The 16,708-nt window shown below is 35.3% G+C and overlaps 1 long non-coding RNA gene across 3 annotated transcripts; it reads right to left on the reverse strand.

Annotated features, from left to right (window-relative positions):
• Window positions 1–2,852: 2,852 nt before the first annotated feature.
• LOC138927484 (uncharacterized) lies at window positions 2,853–6,087 on the reverse strand. 3 transcript variants are annotated; one of them, XR_011443973.1, is made up of 5 exons: window positions 5,415–6,087; window positions 5,210–5,361; window positions 4,947–5,150; window positions 4,262–4,895; window positions 2,853–3,073 (listed from the first exon to the last, which is right to left on the reverse strand). It is a non-coding gene; the product is annotated as an uncharacterized lncRNA (long non-coding RNA). The 3 variants fall into 3 exon arrangements; XR_011443971.1 differs by having other exon boundaries at window positions 2,859–3,073; window positions 4,947–5,160; XR_011443972.1 differs by lacking the exon at window positions 2,853–3,073 and adding an exon at window positions 4,073–4,207 and having other exon boundaries at window positions 4,947–5,160.
• Between the last annotated feature and the right edge of the window lie 10,621 nt (window positions 6,088–16,708).

Below are 16,708 nucleotides of genomic sequence, written 5' to 3' on the forward strand. Positions count from 1 at the left end.
ACACAGGTTTTAAGTTGAATGGCCAGGTGGGAGGCAGTTTCCACTGCGAGCTGCTGTGTCTAACTGAGTCCTTCAGACTCCCTGACCACTGTAATGTGTTCCAAGCAGAAGTTATAGCTATCGGGAAAGCGCTTAAATCTCCAGCACTTACTGGCAAGGAAAATTGCGCCGCTGATGAACTAGCAAGGGCAGGTACTACCGACCCTCTGTTCCCGGAGAAAAAACTAGTAGGCACTCCCCAAAAATTATTTTTTCATTTAAAAAGTTACACGATGTACCAGTTTGCATCGAACATAATTCAAAGTTTTGAAAATACTTTTTTTATTGACTTTTGCGCTCAATCGGTCTTTTAATGAGGGTCTCTGTACTAGGCGAGCATTTTACGGATCTCTCAACGTAAAACACTCAACCAAAAACCAAAATCAAAAGAATGTAAGTCTCCTGCTCTGAGAGAGAGTGATTGTCCAAATTTGTTTCGGTTGTTCTCATAAACTGAACATAAGGAAAAAGAGGGTAACAGTTATTTGTGAACTATAATTTGTATTAAATTTAAAGGTTTTTTCGGGTTTTCAGCATTTATCAGGAAAAATAGTACAATGTGTTTTATTCAAAATATTTTAAAACAATATTTGTTTTTTAAAACAATTTTATTGTTTTCCACCATTTTCCTCTAACGAAAAAAGTGCTACTCGGAGGAAAACAGTAAAACTTTCTAGAAATCTATGTATGTGTGCACAAATACTCGAACACAATGTGACCAAACACCGGTTAGCATTTAAATCAAACATGTTTGTCTATGAAAGAAAATCGTAAGAAAGAAAAATGAAAAAGTAACAAGATTTTCTTTTTTGTTCGTAAGAAAATCATGTTACTCGTCTAACTTTACACAATTACTCGTGTTTAAAACTTGTTCGCCGAATTGAGTTGGAAAAAAATCTCTTTCGGTAGACTCCACTCTTGCTTAGGTGAAATCACAAGAGTTTGGTGACATTGAGTTTGTTTGCATTAAAAACATTTTGTCCGAGAAATCTTTATACATTACATGTTCGTATATACCGCCTTCGTCTGAACCGCCCACATATAGGCAGCATTTGTCCGCTATTCAATCCGTTTTAATCTTATGACTGATCGTGACCAGCACATCGCGGTGGGCGCCTTTAAAATACTACAATTAAAGTGGTCTAACGTGGGCATGTTTAACATGTCCCTAGGTCAGATTAACCATGTTAGAAATTCGTTAGGTCGGCTTTTAGACTTATGTTTTGCATCTGATCCTGATGGTACCGCTCTCTTCAGAGCTTTTCACCTCTCAACCCCAGAGGATCCATAAAACTCCACGCTCGAGTATCAATCGGTATCAATCAAAACCATTCCTGGTTTACAAGGTGCCTCACTTACCTAAAAAATACCAAAAATATGCTTTAACTTAAATATAAAAAAACCTGCAGTAGTATTGATGTTTCAAGATATCTACTAGCTCGGTCAAATTTTACCGTGCATAACGCTGAATGTTACAGGAATTTTATTCGCCGCTGCCGGATACAATTTACTCAGAATCTAAAGCAGTTTTATAATTTTGTAAACACTAAGCGTAAACACGTATCTTTTTCACCCCTGCTTACGTTTAAAAATTGCCGATCTATTCGCAGAATTTTTTCAAAGAACTTATTCTTCGCCAAAATTGACAGATCAGACTTACGCATATAACATTCAAGCAGGAAATCTTATTTTCTGTCCGTTTATCTCTGAGAACCACTTATTAACTCACCTTCTAAGGGTCAAACCCATTTATTCGCCAGGCCCGCCAGGACCTCTTCTAAGACTTTTCAACCTATCTATGAAAACCTCAATTTTCCCCTTAAGTGGAAGGAATCATTCCTAATTACTCTACATCAAAAAGCTAAAAAGTCCGATGCAGCCAACTACAGAGGCATCTCTAAGTTGTCGGCAATTCCAAAGATATTTCAAAAATTAATTACCCCTCATTTGCAACACCTTTGCTCTTTGATTGTCTCTCCCTGTCAGCATGGCTTTATTAGGCGTCGCTCCACCACCACAAATTTACTGGAGTTGTCATAGATGGCTTTTGTAAGGGATATCAAACCGATGTAATTAACACAGACTTCAGCAAAGCATTTAAATCAGTTAATCACTCACTCTTGTCGAGTAAACTGAATATGCTGTATTTTCCTATAGACCTCTTAACGTGGTTCTCCAAATACTTAGATGGAAGAGTCTTAAGACAATGAGTCTTATTAAAAAACATAGAGTCCTGTCTGGTCCGTGCTGCATCTACGTCCCCCAAGGTAGTCATCTTGGCCTGTTATTACTTACGCTTTTTATAAACGACTTGCCCCCTGCTTTAACGAACTCTCTATTTCTTATGTATGCAGATGATGTAAAGCTTTGTCTTCAGTACCAAACCATCTATGCCCAAAGCAGTCTTTAGTCTGACCTTGATAACTTTCATAAAAATGGTGTTTAGCTAATTTCTAAACCATTACTTAATGGATCAAAATGCAAGCATATGTCTTTTCATCGTTCTTGCCCTCTGCAAGCAACGTATTCTACTAATGGGGTTGACTTAGAGAAATTAACTAAAGTTAATGATCTTGGCGTCCTATTAGACATTAAACTTAAATTTTCCGACCATATTTTCTTAATGGTTAATAAGGCTAAAGAAGTCCTTGGTTTTATTAAAAGGTGGTCAAAAGAATTTAATGACCCATACATAACCAATACATTATTCATTTCTTTGGTCTGTCCGATACTGGAGTACGGTTCATGTGTCTGGAGTCCCCAATATGGAGTACATAAGGTCCGCATAGAATCCGTACAAAATAATTTTTTAATATTCGCGCTTAGAGGGGTATACTGGGATGCAAATCTTTAGCTTCCACCCTACAGTAGCCGATTTTTACTTACATATAAAATTACCTAGCTTAACAAATTGTAGGACAATGCTCGGTGTAGTTTCTTGAGCGCCCCTCGCCGTCAGGGCCTCTAAGCCTCTAATGATGAATACAGGAATGCTAGCTGATTCTCTTATTGAAGCACAAGCCATTTCCAAATTCTGAAAGACCGCAAAAAAAAAAAATAAAATAAAAAAAAACGAAAAGTTTAGTACTTATACCCGAAGCAAACGGAATAAATCAAACAGAGTGCTGAATCAGTACTCGAGTATAAGCAAAAACTTGCAAACACATGTTCAAAAGCAGAACATAGTAATACAGCTGCTCGTAGCACAACCGTATAAATAATCTATACAGGCTCTACGAATGTCAATATGGAAAACCAATGGTGTCTCACGGCATAAACTAAAATTGTCACAACTAAATTGAAAACCATATTGACGTTATGCCACTGGTGGAAACGCATTTTTCAAGCAAATACATCTCTCAAATAAGGGGCTATACAATCTACCGCACAGATCATTAAGATGGGAAAGCCCACGGCGGAACTGGAGTTCTAATCAGCGTACGCATTTAAGACCATTTTCACAAGACCAACGGCTTCTCTTATGACGATGCTCTACGATCTGGAAGGAAAATTCCAATTCGGCCTAACTCTTAAAGCGCTCAACAGGCCCCAGAACAGCCACACAGCAAAACGGAAACTATGATGCTTACCCTCCAACAAAATATGATGTAGCTTATGTCATTCATGAAAACGACCATGCAAACACTTGTTCAAAACCAGAAGATGGTGATACATGGAAACATGGGAAAAGCCCATAATTTATAATTTCGACATTCTGATATGGCGCAAAGGCGTATGGAGCTTATTTTGAATTTAATATTAAAGAGATTACGTATTATAATGGAATGTATGGTTATTCTTTGGGTCTGTTTCTTATTGTGATGAGGTTTTCAGTTACCTCCGAAGTCGTTTGAATTTGTAGGGAACATCGTACAAAGGATACCCAATACATCCACATCGTGGGGTCAAGGTAGGGAGGGTAAAGACAGGGGAGCGAACAACACCTTAGCCACCCTCAAACGATAGTTTCCCTGTCCCTAAATACAATCCGATATTCGTCTGTTTCCAACCGGTCCCATTTCAATTCAATTATTAGAGTAGAGTGGTGTTATTTAAAAGACAAGAGAACCCCCACCGATCCGAGGAACCAATGGTAGTAGGCACAGCAGCAACCGCGCATATGCTACGTCAGACTACGAGGTAAAACTTCATTTGGTGGTTAGGGTGCCTAATAACACATTATGTTTACTCAAGTAAGTAAATAAATTTTAATATTACATACCATGACAATAACTTGTTCAGTTGGTGGAAGCCTAACCAATATTTCTTCATCTGTTTTGCAATCGTCAATAAGAAAGTTCTCGACACCAATGCAGTATTGAAGTGGCTTGAAACGGGCCTGACTCTGCTTACATTGTAACAGGAATATAGTTTCATGGGCTTTACCAACTTTTGGTTTTATTGAGCAGGTAGTATCCGCAGGCCCCATATTTTTTTCTAAAACTACCCAAGTTGTACCATAATATATATACTTTGGCTTATATCGATTCACAGCTTCAACATCCAGGTGCATACTTTGGAGCCTTTTTTTTTTTCCTTTACATCAAATATGAGGCGATTGGAGGCTCCCTCCACGAGCGAAGATTCAACTCTCCATTGCCATTTTGTTATTTTTTTATTTCGACAACGTAAACACTGCCCTTTTAAATGTATAGGAAGTTGCAATGTATACTTGTTTCCGTTGCAATTACTAACACAAGCAATGTTTACATTTATTAAATGCCGAGAAGAGGAGAAAACAATAGTTTGCTTTGTAGTCGCCGTTCGAAGAGGGTCAAATTCAGATCTTATAAGTAAAATAACACGCAACGTCTGGTTATCGGGTTGCCTATACGCTGGAATAATAATACGATTGCCTAGGGTAGAAATATACATTAACTTTTCGTAATATTTTCACATTGCCTTACAAGAGCCCATATTCTGATGACATATTTTTTTATTTTGCTTTTTGGTAGAGGTGCAAGACCATTTATACCCCAAGAATTGGATACCAGTAGGAGTCAAGGATAAATCCCTACTGGGACTTGCATTTACAGATATGGTTTTACCTCGAAATACTTCTCTATAATTTCCACCTCTAATAGAAGCAAATAATCGCTGAGATGCCAAAGCTAGATAGCACTAAATGTACTAGTGTTATGTTTGATTTAAAGATATACGAGCTACTTACCCGAGCAACTAAAGGTGCAGGTCGGCCTACAATTCTGGCATTAATTCGCACTAATACCATACGGTTCAGAGGTGACTTCTGCCGCAAATTAATCCGATACCTTGGGATCTTGAGCTCAGGTTTTAATGTAGCTCCCAAAAAATCCAAAATTTCTTTAAAAAATATGCTTTTATATATTTATAATAAAATGGTTATAGAAACTAACCCGACTCAGTACTGTCGTGTAAGGTCCAGTAATATTGTATAAAGCTGTCCATTGGACAATGCCGAAAAAACACAGCTCTTAGAACAACCACTTTGGATGTTTCATAATGAAGTGGCCTATTTGAATCATGGCAGCGGGATATGTCAAATTTTGGTTCACAGGGAAGGGCAAATTTTTTTTGTATAAATGTGTAACTACTTGCTTTTATCTCATTTCCATATATACCATCCGTAGTAATTACAACATTTATTTGAAAAAATCCATGTGATAAAAAATGAATTCGCGACATGTGAAAATAACATTTATCATAAGGCAATTCATAATCAGTCCTGACTCCAAAAAATAACAATGTTTTTTTTAAATCCGTTGTTCGGTACCAAAGTAATGCTTCCTGGCGTTCACTTGTATTAGTTTGGAAATAATCCACCAAAATTTTTTCATTTAAAGTTACTTTTGTTGTAAACCAAACGTGATCTATGGACTGCATAGTTACAATAACTCGTGCATTTCCATAGCCGTTCATTCGATTAGTAAAAACGTGTAAGTTCGAAAACTTTCCAAAATTAAAGTGCAAATATGTAATAAATAAGAATAGTTGCAGCATTTTTAAAAACTTTCAGATTAATCTTAAATGGACCTAGTGTATTTTATTTATACTATAAAAGGTTTTCGAATTTTTGCTTATAAATGCACAAGTTGCTTTTCTCAACACTTTGTAGTTGGTAATGGAAAAATATGACTTTTATTTTTTATATTACTTGTTTCCTTCAGGGCCCGGATGATACAATTATACATTACACTGAATTTTGTTAATGTATGGTCTATAATTTGATAATTTAGTACTAATTATATTTCAGGCTCCACATCTTAGGGATTTCTTTAAAATATCACGGGTCATTTATTTTCTACACAGTTTATTTGAGTTTTCGCCAAAATTCCGTCCCCTCTCAGAAGTCCGGGCCCTCATGATACAATTATTAGAGATTGCCGGAGTATTACCCCGAGGAGCAACTTTTTTTCCGACAATCTCTCCAAAGAGAAAACTTGACGGGACAAAGGCGGAATCCCGCACAAACATCGTGGGCGAAAGACTTTCTTAAAACATTATTAACATGGCAACCTTTTAACTTTTCATGGCAACATATTATAACATAGCAACATATTATGTTACATAACAACATGTGTGTATGGGCGAGCAAACATTGCACCATAGCAACATTTATACATAGCAGCGAGGAGAGAGCTTCCAGCGCAGCAGTCACGGGGCTTGGCAACCATTGGCCAGAGCAACATTTGAACAAGGAAGAGCTTCCCGCGCAGCCGTCAAAGGGGTTGGCAAACATTTAAAGGCTTGCAGTCTTAAAGGCTAGGCAACATTTCATGGAGGTTTTAAAACTGGTATGGTAAGTAAATACAGCTGTTAAGAACTTTGGTCAATAATCTTTTCTCTTTTTCAGCTGTTAATAAATTCAAAAATTGATATCCAGGACGGGCTCCAACGATGATAACATAACCAGAGTGCATATAAAAGGTGATTAATAAAATATAAAATATCCAGACAACATAAAGAAACATGTCATAGTATAATACAATAATAGGTTGGCAGCCCCCTTGCAGAGATTTAACATAAAACATTCTTCAATGCGTGCCTGCGGTGAGGTCAAAACTAGGACTGTAACCGCTACTAGAGCGGGTTCAGCTATTTATTTGTGTAATATACAGTAATTACTTATACTAGTAAATTTTATACAAATATTAATAAAGGGCAGAAGTAAAAAATTACATACTTTGCATTGGGTTATTAGCAGTTTTTTGTAAACATAATAAGTAGGATTTGATGTAGCATTATATGGAATATGAGTGAATTCGTAGAATAGTTTAATCTTAATTATAGGTATGAGTAAATAATAATTATTCCACATGAACGTAGCGTCCAAACGCTGGCCCTGCTCCTGGTGGCCAAATCAGTGGTCCAGAGCTGATAAAATGGAAGAGTACACTCCTGCCCAAAATTATACGACACCTCTAAATTTTTTGTTTCGGGGCTCGTAGCAGAATGCGAAGACGAAAACGATCAAAACAAAGTATGAGGAATGATAGCACAAAGAATAATGCAAAAAATGAGATATTTTTGACTCTTTTGCATCTCCCGTTTTTGAGTAACAGTAAAAAAAGGACACACGCTTCATTTTTAGTTACGCTGCACGTGTATCAAAACTATACGACACATTTTAATATTTATAGATACAATGAATGTTTTATTTTATTTGTGATTATTTATAAAAGATTAATAGTTATTAATATCTCCTTGAGCTTTTCCAACCTCAAACATTTTTTTAGTCATTGTTTTTATTAAATTTTTTAGCATATTTTGGTCTAGGAGGGACCATTGTGCCAAAATTTCCCGTTTGAGACTATTGACGGTGTCAAATTTAGTGTTATTGGCGTAAACTCGACTGGCTAGGATACCCCATAGGTTCTCTATAGGATTAAGGTCAGGAGAGCAAGCTGGGCAATCCGAAACATTTACGGAATGCTCGCTTAAAAACCGTTGCGTTTCTTTGCTTTTATGGATTGATGCATTATCCTGCAAAAAACATAATTTCTCTCCTCATTTTGGTTTAAAAATTGCAGAAGACGATCCTTTAATACTCTTTTGTAGTCTGTGCTATTCATGCGAGAGCTCGTAAAGCACAGATTAAGCGTTCCAGACACATGAATGGCTCCCCAGACCATTTTCCCAGATGGTTGCCAAATTTTTTTCAGCCATCTGAAGGCGTGCTTCTTTGTGTTGGGGCTTTAGGAATGGAGCCTTTTTTAAAATTCCCCTTACAATAAATTCCGAGGCTTGAAACGTTCGCCAGACAGTCATCCGAGACACAGGATCACTTGAAGACGCTGCAAGTGAGGCGCATGATAGAAAAGAATTCCTTGCTTTTTTCAATATGCGTCGTTTATCACGATCAGACAGCTTGGGTTTAAAACTATATCCATCCGGATGGCTTAAAAATGTAGTGATAAAACGCGATATTTTGCTAATATTGAATCCGCTTAATAAGCAACCTCGCGGCATTTTATTAAAAACTAATTAAATGTTTAGCAAAAATTTAAATAAAACAAATTTGCACCAAATCTTTCCGGCTTTTCAGTTCGTGCCTGTGGTGAGGACTGTAACCGCTATTACTGTAACCGCTATTAGGTTCAGCTATTTATTTGTGTAACGTACAGTAAACTAGTACACTACTAGTACACTAGTACATACTAGTACATTTTATACAAATATTAGATAAATTCATACTTATAATTATACTTTGAGTTATAAACAGTTTATGTAAACATTAAAAATTGATTCACTTATTAGTTAAGACATAAATTTTGGATTCAGTAGATAGTACCATAATTATTTCATATGAACGTAGCGTCCAAGCGCAGGCCTATGCTCCTGGTGACCAAATCAGAAGTCCAGCGCTGGGAAAAATGGGAGTGTAGTGAAAAGCCAGTACACGGCGGCGGAATAATAATAGTAGCTGCTGCTAAAGCTAGGAGGCAGGTACAATCAGGAGTCGCTAGTGAGCGTTAACATAAATGGACAGCTTATATAAAAACCATTAAATCAAAATATTTAAGGAATCAAGAATGATTTGGAATCAGAATTAAGTAATAGCTGTAGATTATTATAAAGTAGTAGCGGAAAGAACATTTTTGTGTGAACTTAGCGTCTAGGCACTGTAACGAACAGTCAACCTTGTGAGGTGGCAGATGCCAGGTTAAACACACGAAAATGAGAAACTTATAATAGTACCACGGGCGCGAAAAACTGCAATGTCATGACTCTTAAAACTAGCTTAGATTAGGGAATTATCGGATCGCCACGTAACTGCGCGATCTTCAACATTGAACTCGGTTTGGCGATGCCCTTATTCCATTTCAGGATCGAACTTTTGCTCTATCGGATCGCTCGCCGTTTTAAGGTGAAGGCAATCGTTCACTTGGTGGACCCCCTTCGGCCGGGAATCGGACGATGCGGTAGATTAACGAACGGAATATTCCGTGTCGCTTAAATTGGCTTTGTACAAAACTACTAGGATTTACTCACCCCTTTCATCCACGACGAGCTGGTCGAAGCGCTTCCACGTGCTCGAGGCTGGAAAGGAATAAAATTCCGGGAAAGCTCCCGGTCACAAAACAAAATATCTACTCGGCTAGCCAATAGAAGCCTTTATTTGGATCGGAACCCTCCGTTCACCAACTCCACACGTTTCTTCGTGGCACCACGAGGCCACCAGATGGACCGAATTCGCTGGGAACCTCGCTCGACTCCAACTTCTCTTTTTATGGACGACCTGTACTCCTTGTACCAGGCCGTCTGATCTAAAGAGCTAAAAGAACATATCAGACCCGATCGACCCAGACCTAACCTGACACACTCACCGCCACTACGATTCGCGACCTGCCTCACTTTAGCGCCGACCCTTTGGCGCGTCTTCCAAAACTCTGCGGCTTTGGTTTGGCTGTTGTTCCGTGTCGCTGAAACCTGGTGATCTCCGAGCGGGCAGTTTTTCACCTTGCTTGTGCGCGTTTCTGCTTCTCTAAGGGGTGAACTTCCTTGGACCGCGCCAGAAATGCAAAAAAATGCTATTGCCACGCGGATTCCTATGATTAGCTTCCAGCTTCCAATAACGGTTTCACACCGGTTGCCAGACCCCCGGACATTGGCAACGCCTAACTTCTTGCTACGGTCCTATTACGGCAAAAGGCTCCCAGATAGTTTGCCATCTCCCCTCCCCGGGGTTGCCACCTACGCCGATCTAACGCCGACGTTACAGCACCGACCTATATTCCTGGGGGCCAAATCAGAGGTCCAGCGTCGAGAAGATGGGTAATGCATTGAAAAGCCGGTGCCCCAAGGAAGAAATTCGTGGATGTCTGTAGTATGGATTCGTTAGGGATGAGCGCAGGAATAAATGCATATATTGATGAAATTTATTGACGGCTTTAAGAAAATAAAGTAGTAGCTGAAAATAGTGTAGTAAAAAATTATGTGGTTTTTTATTCGAACGTAGACTCCAGATGCCGTCCTGAGTTCCTGGTGGCCAAATCAGAAGTCCGACGTCGGGGGGGAGGGAGGTGAGTAGGGAGTAAATAGGCAATCGGCTGATTTCTTGCGTCATATCCGTGTTTGCATGTATATGTTGGTGGGAACGTAAATTCACAATCCAATATACACTGACATATATATATACTCCTAAATAAAAAATACATATTGACCTTTCATCCGACCCTGACATAAATATGTCTCCTCCAAGAAAGTGATAAAAAGGGATCGCAGCAGGTCAATTGGGTCCATTTTTTTTTCTTGACGGTTCAGGGTGGATTTTCACTTTTCTACGAAAAGGTTTTCTTGTGATATACTTACTCCTTGTAAAATTCTGTATTTTATTTTATATTATAAAATTAAATTTCTTTATATAAGTCCGAGTTAATTTAAAATTAAATAAAAAATAATTGGAGTAAAAAATCCTTTTAAATGATATGCAACACCATAATAAAGTTTTGGATATTTTTTTTAAATAATTATTTGTTCTTCATCATTAATTTTAAATTAATTACAAACGAATTGTAGTAAAATATACTTTTAAATGAAGTGCAGCAACATGAATATAATTTTTGTGTAATTTTAAATTAACTCGGACTTATATAAAGAAATTTAATTTTATAATATAAAATATAATTTTAAGTGGTTTTAGTGGTGCATTTTGTCTCACATAGCATATATGAAACACATACAAATAAATTTTGATACATCAGCGCAAAAAAAATCAGCTCGCGAAAAACTGCCCATAACTTCATTTTATGGAATTTTGGATATTAGCCAACCCATTATAAAATATGATCAAAAAAGATTAAACTTTTCGGGAATAGAGTTTCCCATTACAAAGGATGGAATAAAGCTGTTTGAGAAAAATAACTCAAATTACAGCATAAATGTAAATGAAATTTATAACGGTCGCATAGAAGGTGCTACAATAAGGACTAAAGAAGTTAAAAGCAACCATATTGATAAATTTGGTATAGAAAGTCCTAAGGAAAATTGTTTGCATTAAGCATACATAACAAGTATAAAAACATTGTGTTAAGAGCTTATTTCCCTGTAGTTTTTCATAATTTATCTAGATATGATATCCACCTATTTATTAATGCCCTAGGGGGTAAATTGAAACCAATACCCTCCACTAAAGAGTTATATATTGCTCTAAATCAAACTATTTTTGAAAAGGGAAAGACTAATTATACTATAAAGTTCATTGATTCCAATAGGTTTTTAAATTCAAGTTTAGAAAAATTAGCTTCCAACATGGAAGATAAAGATAAAGATTAGTTTACCATTTTGTCCCGAAAATAAAGTTCCACCAGGAGGAAAACAGCCCAAATTAATTGCAGATTTAAATTCCAAGGAGTTTTATATAATATTATTCATTTAAAACAGCTTCAACTATGTCTAACACATGGATTAAAATTAAAGAAAATGCACAGAATCATATGTTTTAGTCAATCATACTGGTTAAAGCCCTATATAGATTTAAAAACAAAACATAGAAAAACAGCAAAAAATGAATTTGAAAAAAAATTTTATAAATTGATGAACAATGCAGAAATAACGCTAGTAAGGGTTTAGACAACTTGTTGCAAGAAATAATTTTCATAGTGTAGAAATTTTTGGAGAAAATTAAGCAGCAATTGAAACTACAAAGACTTCAATTATGTACGATAAGCCTATTTATATTGGTTTTACAGTTCTTGATTTGTCAAAATGGCTAATGTATGATTACTATTATAACTTTTTACTAGTAGAATGTCCCACAGCCAAAATAATATATATATTTACAGACTCTTTTATAGTTTCTTGTAAAGAGGATATATACAAAATGATAAAAAAAATTCTAACCGTTTTGACACATCAAATTATGAGTCAGGAAACCGCTTCAACATAATTCAAGCTAACAACAAAGAATTAGGCTTATTCAAAGATGAAAATGCTGGAAAAATTATGACCTCTTTCGCGGGTCTAAAAGCTAAAGCATATTCATTTTTGGTAGAAGACAATGACGAATACATAGACACAAAGAAAGTTAAGGGTATTAAGCAATCGGTAATAAAAAAAACTATGTCATTTTGATTATATTGAATGCGTTAGACATAAGAAAACCTACTATGGGGAACAAAGATGTATAAGAAGTAGGGGTCATAAGTTATATACTGAAGTAGTTAATAAAGTAAGTCTTAGTCCTAGAGATGATAAAAGATGGGTATTAGTTTGTAAGATCTTTATTAAATACAAATGGATAATGTCAATAATATTGTAGGTATTTTTCAAAAAATTAAAAAAGACACAAAAAAAAAAAACTTAAATAAACAAATATATAAATAAATTAATAATAATAATAATAATAATAATAAAAATTAAAAATGTATACAGTCGAGTCCCGATAATTCGAAATGGCAAGGGGATCACTTTTTTTACGAATTAGACGGGAATTCGATTTATCGAGATTTCTATTTAACGGGGCTAAAAAATGAAAGAGTCGAATAAACGGGGTTTTTATCTTTATTAAAATTAAACAAAAATTATAAGTATTTACATTCATTTGTACGCTTTTTAAATTAAAGGAAAATTAAACAATAACATAAAATTATAATAACAAAAAATTAAACAATTCGGCAGAAACATAAAATTATAAAATAAAAAAATTCAAGGTTTAAAATAATTGGTAATTTTTGATTGCTTGGTGTTTTTTTCTTTTATTTTTTCCATTGCGTTTTCTAATTTTATTAGGTTGTGAAAGACACTATTTGGCACATCATGGGTCGAAAAATAATTTTGAAGTTGAGGAATTAATGCTCTGGCTTGTAAATTCGTTAAAATTTCTTCTCCATCGGCGTCACCATCCTCATCACTTTCAGAATTGTTGGGAAAAACTTCTTCCAAAATGTCGTCATCTGTCAGCATTCCGGATACAGCAACGTCATTGTCAACATTAATGTAATCCTCGAAAGAACCCGATTTTTCCGAGCTATCACTGTCTTTTATTAAATTATCGTTATTTATTTTACCGAAACCACAAGCACGAAAGCAATTTTGAATGCACGTTATGCTAATATTTTTCCAAGCTTTATAAGCAATTTGTACAGCCGTTAAAATTGTGCAATTAAACTTGGTTTTTTCGTCAATACTATTCACCAGATTAATTACCATTTCCTTGCGGTATAATGATTTAAAATCTTTTATAATACCCATGTCAAGGGGTTGCAGCTTGGATGTGGTGTTAGGTGGCAACAATTCAATTTTTATGTGGCTTAGATGAGGGTAGCCATTATGCGCCGTACAATTGTCTATGAATAACAATATCATCCGATTGTTAGCTGCCATGGTGTCATTTAATATTTGAAGCCATTCATTAAATATGGTTGTTGTCATCCAAGCCTTCTTGTTGTATCGATAATGCACTGGAATGCTGCAAATGTTCCTAAAGCACCTTGGTTTTGCTGACTTGCCGATTAGTAGGGGCTTAAGTTTTTCGGTGCCATCCATGTTAACTGCAAATAATAGGGTCACTCTTTCTTTACTGTGCTTACCTCCATGACATTTTTCATTTTTGAAACAATAAGTTCGATCTGGCAAACATTTGTAGAATAACCCAGTTTTATCTGCATTAAAAATGTCCTTATCTTCGTAATCTTTTATCAGATCACTTAACTTTTCCTTCCATTCAGAACATACGTCATCATCAACAGAAGAACTTTCCCCGCACATTTTTTTAAATGCGATATTGTGTCGGTGTTTAAAACGATCCAGCCAACCACTACTTGCCTTAAAATCCATTATGTTCATAGCTTTGGCAAAAAACAACGCTTTTTCTTTCAATAACTCTCCACCAATGGGAACATTACTTTGACGGCATTGTGTAATCCACAAAATTAGAGACTTTTCTACATTCGGATATTCAGCATGTTTCTGTCGTTTCAGTTTACTACTAGATGATGCTTGCATTATAAACTCTTTTTTCTGGAGAATTGATGTTATTGTTGATAGAGCGACATCGAATTGTTTTGCCACATCAATTTTTTTTGTTTTATTATCAATCGCGAGAATAATGTTTTGTTTTTGCGCGATTGATAACGTCTTATGCGTACGTTTTTGTGACATTTTCACAGAACGTTGTTACTCTCCGAAAAAAATCAGCAAACTAAACGAAAACATTGAGAGAAACGCAAAATTCATATTGCATAGCGACATAAAGGCGGCATAGCTGTCTGCAAAATCTAACGGTGCTTTAACTACAAAAAATTTCGCATCTTATTACGGTTTATAAGAGGTTACGAAACAAAATTACGATTTATAAGAGGTTCAATATTCTTTTCGTTGCGCCAAATACTACGAATTAACAAGGGGACCAAAATGTATGGAATTTTTACGAATTAACGAGTTTTTTTCAAGGGGACAGAATTTCTTACGAATTATCACGATTTTCGATTTAGCGGGGTACGAATTATCGGGATTCGACTGTATATGTATGTATAACTTGTATAAATAAATTCCAATTTGTAAAATTTTATTTTAATAAATCTGTTTTATTTATCCATGAGTTATGTGTTTCATCAAAACCTAACCATTTTACAAAAATCTGGTCTTTTTTTCTTTTTATTACTTTTTCGACTAGGAATGCACTTTTGTCTTTAACTCTTTGAATTTCAGCTTCATAAAATGTACCATTTATATAGACTCCCTTATAACACAGCCACACAAAAAAAAATATTTTTTCGGGTCTGGATGTCAGACCATTTTTACTATATGGATTCGCTGAATCCGAATCCGAGGTCCAAAAAACCCCAGCACGTCAGGGTTCTGACATAACCTCAAAAAACCTAATACAAAATTATATTTGAGTCCTTGGGTCAGACCATGTTTATTAAAAGTTTTCAGGGTCGCTGAATCCGAATCCGAGGTCTAAAAAACTCCAGAATGTCAGGGTTACGACATAACCTCAAAAACTTGATCAAATTTTTATTTTCCGAGTTCTGGGCTCAGATCATGTTTGCCATATGTTTTTGGGGTCGCTGAATCCGAATCAAGTTTAAAAATGTAATTTAATTTAAATAAAATTTATCTGCGATTCCCAAACTGAGAAACTGGTTACTTTCCAACTGCAACATTTTTGAAAAGCATTATTTCCACTTCACAGCTTGGTTTTGTCAACAGTTCATCACAGATTATAAACGTTTCATCTGGTGTCCCACAAGGTAGTCACTTAGGACCTCTTCTGTTTTTTTTTTTTTTTGTCAACGATTTACCTAGTGTTGTAAACTTACGTAAATCTAGGTTGTTAACTTAAACAACCTAGCAGTTGTTCTGAAATTCTAAGCAATTTTGAAGAATCACACTGTATCAAAACCGGAACTCAAATTAAAATATATTTTTTCAAACTATTTTGAAGAAGGTATTTAATTATATATATTATACATTATGTATTACATAATGAAATGAAATATATATCCATATATACAAACTCCTAAGATGAGTGTGCATATACATGCACAATTATATAATAAAATGAATGGTATATAAAGACCAAAAATGTAGACACCAAAGTCAGTTTACATTTACAACTCATTCTAAAATGACTAAATTTGATAGATCAAATTCCGTTATAGTAGATTTTCAATATGTTGTTGGAAATAACAATCAAATTTTTGTTAAGGAATTTGCCTTCATGCCTGGAGGAACTGTAATACCAAACTTCTTTCACTTCAAACCTCCATACAACATTAAGGAATTGAATTATGATACATTACAACAACATAATATTCATCGAAAAAACATTAACGAATTGGAGTGGATGGAAAGAAAAATACCCTATAACTGCTTAAGCGATGTACTTTCTCCACTAAACAAGTTTTCCAATATAATTGTACGTGGCGAAGTAAAAAAGGAATTTTTATCCAAGTTTCTATCGAATAATATTATCGATATAGATATAGGAAAGAGCCTGACATGTTATCCTATTTTTTTTACCAACTGTAAAATTCACAAAAAACTTAAGCTTAGATGTGCTCTAAATAATCTATTTAAGCTTTTTGTAATTTTAGTAATTTTTTAAAAACTGTAATTACGATATATACTATAACGGAGAATCATGTGTATAAATTACTTTAATGAACAGTATGATTTTAGTACTTTAATTGAGAAGTTGTTTTAGCAAAATGGATCGCATCTTTGAAAAAGACCTCGTAAAAAA

This window comes from Drosophila bipectinata, unplaced genomic scaffold, assembly GCF_030179905.1.
Source record: "Drosophila bipectinata strain 14024-0381.07 unplaced genomic scaffold, DbipHiC1v2 scaffold_278, whole genome shotgun sequence".
Lineage (NCBI taxonomy): Eukaryota > Metazoa > Arthropoda > Insecta > Diptera > Drosophilidae > Drosophila > Drosophila bipectinata.